The sequence below is a fragment of the Ovis aries genome, chromosome 1 (assembly GCF_016772045.2).
Source record: "Ovis aries strain OAR_USU_Benz2616 breed Rambouillet chromosome 1, ARS-UI_Ramb_v3.0, whole genome shotgun sequence".
Lineage (NCBI taxonomy): Eukaryota > Metazoa > Chordata > Mammalia > Artiodactyla > Bovidae > Ovis > Ovis aries.
Window position 1 is genome coordinate 78,621,774 of NC_056054.1, and position 4,769 is coordinate 78,626,542.

The 4,769-nt window shown below is 44.9% G+C and overlaps 1 non-coding gene across 1 annotated transcript; it reads left to right on the forward strand.

Annotated features, from left to right (window-relative positions):
* The first annotated feature begins 237 nt into the window (after positions 1–237).
* Positions 238–310, forward strand: TRNAW-CCA (transfer RNA tryptophan (anticodon CCA)). The gene has a single exon. It is a non-coding gene; the product is annotated as a tRNA-Trp (tRNA).
* Positions 311–4,769: the final 4,459 nt, after the last annotated feature.

Consider the following 4,769-nt stretch of genomic DNA (forward strand, 5'->3'; position numbering starts at 1 on the left):
AAAGAGCAGTAACCCCACAAGAGACTGACCCAGACCTGCTCCTGAGTGCCCAGGAGTCTCTAGCGCAGGCATCAGTTGGCCGTGGCCTGCTGCAGGGTTGGGGGCACTGAGTGTAGCAGTGGGACCTTTTGGAAGAGGTTGTCATTATCTTCATTACCTCCATCATAGTTTGGCCTCAGGTAAATAACAGGGCTGAAGAATTGATTTTTTATTTTTGGGGGCTCCAAAATCACAGCTTCCCTGGTGGCTTAGAGGTTAAAGCATCTGCCTCCAATGCAGGAGACCCGGGTTCGATCCCTGGGTCAGGAAGATCCCCTGGAGAAGGAAATGGCAATCCACTCCAGTATTCTTGCCTGGAGAATCCCATGGACAGAGAAGCCTAGCAGGTTATAGTCCACGGGGTCGCAAAGAGTCGGACACGACTGAGCGACTTCACCTCACCTCAAAATCACTGCAGATGGTAACTGTAGCCACGAAATTAAAAGACACTTACTCTTTGGCAGGAAAGTTATGACCAGCTGAGACAAAATAAAAAACTTTTTTAAAAAATTAAATAAATAAAAAGCAAAGACATTACTTTGCCAACAAAGGTCCATTTAGTCAAGGCTATGGTTTTTCCAGTAGTCAGTCATGTATGGATGTGAGAGTTGGACTGTGAAGAAAGCTGAGTGACGAAGAATTGATGCTTTTGAACTGTGGTGTTGGAGAAGACTCTTGAGAGTCCCTTGGACTGCAAGGAGGTCCAACCAGTCCATCCTAAAGGAGATCAGTCCTGAGTGTTCATTGGAAGGACTGATGTTGAAGCTGAAGCCCCAATACTTTGGCCCCCTGATGAGAAGAGTTGACTAATTTGAAAAGACCCTGATGCTGGGAAAGACTGAAGGTGGGAGAAGGGGATGACAGACAATGAGATGGCTGGATGGCATCACTGACTCAATGGACATGAGTTTGAGTAAACTTCAGGAGTTGGTGTTGGACAGGGAGGCCTGTCATGCTGCAGTCCAAGGCAAAGAGTCAGACACAAATGAACTGAGGTGAGGTGAGGTGAAGTCGCTCAGTCGTGTCCGACTCTTTGCGACCCCGTGGACTTACTACGCTTCTCTGTCCATGGGATTCTCCAGGCAAGAATACTGGAGTGGATTGCCATTTCCTTCTCCAGGGGCTCTTCCCTGGCCCAGGGATCAAACCCGGGTCTCCTGAATTGGAGGGAGATGCTTTAACCTCTAAGCCACCAGGGAAGCTGAAAAAACAGGGAGGGAACACAACCCCATCCATCAACAGAAAATTGGATTAAAGCTTTAATGGGCCCCGCCCATCAGAACAAGGCCCAGTTTTCCCCTCAGTCAGTCTATCCCATCAGGAAGCTTCCATAAGCCTCTTACCATTCTCCATCAGAGGTCAGACAGACTGAAAACCCACAATCACAGGAAACTAACCAATCTGATCACATGGATCGCAGCCTTGTCTAACTCAATGAAACTATGAGCCATGCCGTGTAGGGCCACCCAAGACAGATGGGTCATGGTGGAGTGTTCTGACAAAACGTGGTCCACTGGGGAAGGGAAGGCAAACCACTTCAGTATTCTTGCCTTGAGAACCCCATGTTCAGTTCAGTTCAGTTGTTCAGTCGTGTCCGACTCTTTGCGACCCCATGAATCACAGCACGCCAGGCATCCCTGTCCATCACTAACTCCTGGAGTTCACTCAGACTCACGTCCATTGAGTCAGTGATGCCATCCAGCCATCTCATCCTGGGTCGTCCCCTTCTCCTCCTGCCCCCAATCCCTCCCAGCATCAGAGTCTTTTCCAATGAGTCAACTCTTCGTATGAGGTGGCCAAAGTACTGGAGTTTCAGCTTTAGCATCATTCCTTCCAAAAGAAATCCCAGGGCTGATCTCCTTCAGAATGGACTGGTTGGATTTCCTGCATATAAGTTAAATAAGCAGGGTGACAATATATAGCCTTGACGTACTCCTTTTCCTATTTGGAACCGGTCTGTTGTTGCATGTCCAGTTCCGACTGTTGCTTCCTGACCTGCATACAGATTTCTCAAGAGGCAGGTTAGGTGGTCTGGTATTCCCATCTCTTTCAGAATTTTCCACAGTTTATTGTGATCCACACTGTCAAAGGCTTTGGCATAGTCAATAAAACAGAAATAGATATTTTTCTGGAACTCTCTTACTTTTTCCATGATCCAGTGGTTGTTGGCTATTTGATCTCTGGTTCCTCTGCCTTTTCTAAAACCAGCTTGAACATCAGGGAGTTCACGGTTCATGTATTGCTGAAGCCTGGCTTGGAGAATTTTGAGCATTACTTTACTAGCATGTGAGATGAGTGCAATTGTGTGGTGGTTTGAGCATTGGAATGAAAACTGACCTTTTCCAGTCCTGTGGCCACTGCTTAGTTTTCCAAATTTGCTGGCATATTGAGGGCAGCACTTTCACAACATCATCTTTCAGGATTTGAAATAGCTCAACTGGAATTCCATCACCTCCACTAACTTTGTTTGTAGTGATGCTTTCTAGGGCCCACTTGACTTCACATTCCAAGATGTCTGGCTCTAGATTAGTGATCACATCATCATGAATATCTGGGTCATGAAGATCTTTTTTGTACAGTTCTTCTGTGTATTCTTGCCACCTCTTCTTAACATCTTCTGCTTCCGTTAGGTCCATGAACAGTATGAAAAGGTAAAAAGATAAGACACAGAAACATGAAATTCCAAGGTTGGTAGGTGCCTAAGATGCTACTGGAGAAATAACTCCAGTTATTTCTGGAGAAATAAGTGGCCTAAGATGCCACTGGAGAAATAACTCCAGAAAGAATGAAGAGACAGAGCCAAAGCAAAAAAAACCCAGTTGTGGATGTGACTGGTGATGGAAGTAAAGCCTGATGCTATAAAAGCAATATTGCATAGGAACCTGGGTTGTTAGGTCCATGAATCAAGGTAAATTGGAAGTGGTCAAACAGGAGATGGCAAGAGTGAACATGGACATTTTAAGAATCAGTGAACTAAAATGGACTGGAATGGGTGAATCTAACTCAGATGACCATTATATCTACTACTGTGGGCAAGAATCCCTTTGAAGACATGGAGTAGCCCTCATAGTCAACAAAACACTCCAAAATATAGTACTTGGATACAATCTCAAAAACAACAGAATGATCTCTGTTCAATTCCAAGGCAAACTATTCAATATCACAGTAATCCAAATCAATGCCCCAACCAGTAATACTGAAGAAGTTGAAGCTGAATGGTTCTATGAAGACCTACAAGACTTTCTAGAACTAACACCCAAAAAAGATGTCCTTTTCATTATAGGGGACTGGAATGCAAAAGTAGGAAGTCAAGAAACACCTGGAGTAACAGGCAAATTTGGCCTTGGAGTACAAAATGAAGCAGGGCATAGGCTAATAGAATTCTGCCAAGAGAATGCACCGGTCATGGCAAACACCTTCTTCCCACAACACAAGAGAATACTCTACAAATGGACATCACCAGATGGCCAATACCGATATCAGACTTATTGATTATATTCTTTGTAGCCAAAGATGGAGAAGAGACTGGGAGCTGACTGTGGCAAAGACCATGAACTCCTTATTGCCAAATTCAGGCTTAAATTGAAGAAAGTAGGAAAAACCACTAGACCATTCAGGTATCAGTCAGTTCAGTTCAGTCGCTCAGTCGTGTCTGACTCTTTCCGACCCCATGAATCCCAGCACGTGAGGCCTCCCTATCCATCACTAACTCCTGGAGTTCACTCAGACTCACATCCATCGAGTCAGTGATGCCATTTAGCCATCTCATCCTCTGTCGTCTCCTTCTTCTCCTGCCCCCAATCCCTCCCAGCATCAGACTCTTTTCCAATGAGTCAACTCTTCGCATGAGGTGGCCAAAGTACTGGAGTTTCAGCTTTAGCATCATTCCTTCCAAAGAAATCCCAGGGCTGATCTCCTTCAGAATGGACTGGTTGGATCTCCTCCTAGTCCAAGGGACTCTCAAGAGTCTTCTCCAACACCACAGTTCAAACGCATCAACTCTTCAGTGCTCTGCCTTCTTCACAGTCCAGCTCTCACATCCATACATGATCACAGGAAAAACCATAGCCTTGACTAGATGGACCTTTGTTGGCAAAGTAATGTCTCTGCTTTTGAATACGCTATCTAGGTTGGTCATAACTTTTCTTCCAAGGAGTAAGCGTCTTTTAATTTCATGGCTGCAATCACCATCTGCAGTGATTTTGGAGCCCCCCAAAATAAAGTGTGACACTGTTTCCACTGTTTCCCCATCTATTTCCCATGAAGTGATGGGGCCGGATGCCATGATCTTTGTTTTCTGAATGTTGAGCTTTAAGCCAACTTTTTCACTCTCCTCTTTCACTTTCATCAAGAGGCTTTTGAGTTCCTCTTCACTTTCTGCCATAAGGGTGGTGTCATCTGCATATCTGAGGTGATGCCAGGTATTTCTCCTGGCAATCTTGATTCCAGCTTGTGTTTCTTCCAGTCCAGCATTTCTCATGATGTACTCTGCATATAACTTAAATAAGGAGGGTGACAATATACAGCCTTGATGTACTCCTTTTCCTATTTGGAACCAGTCTGTTGTTGCATGTCCAGTTCTAACTGTTGCTTCCTGACCTGCATACAGATTTCTCAGAGGCAGGTCAGGTGGTCTGGTATTCCCATCTCTTTCAGAATTTTCCACAGTTTATTGTGATCCACACTGTCAAAGGCTTTAGCCTAGTCAATAGAGCAGAAATAGATGTTTT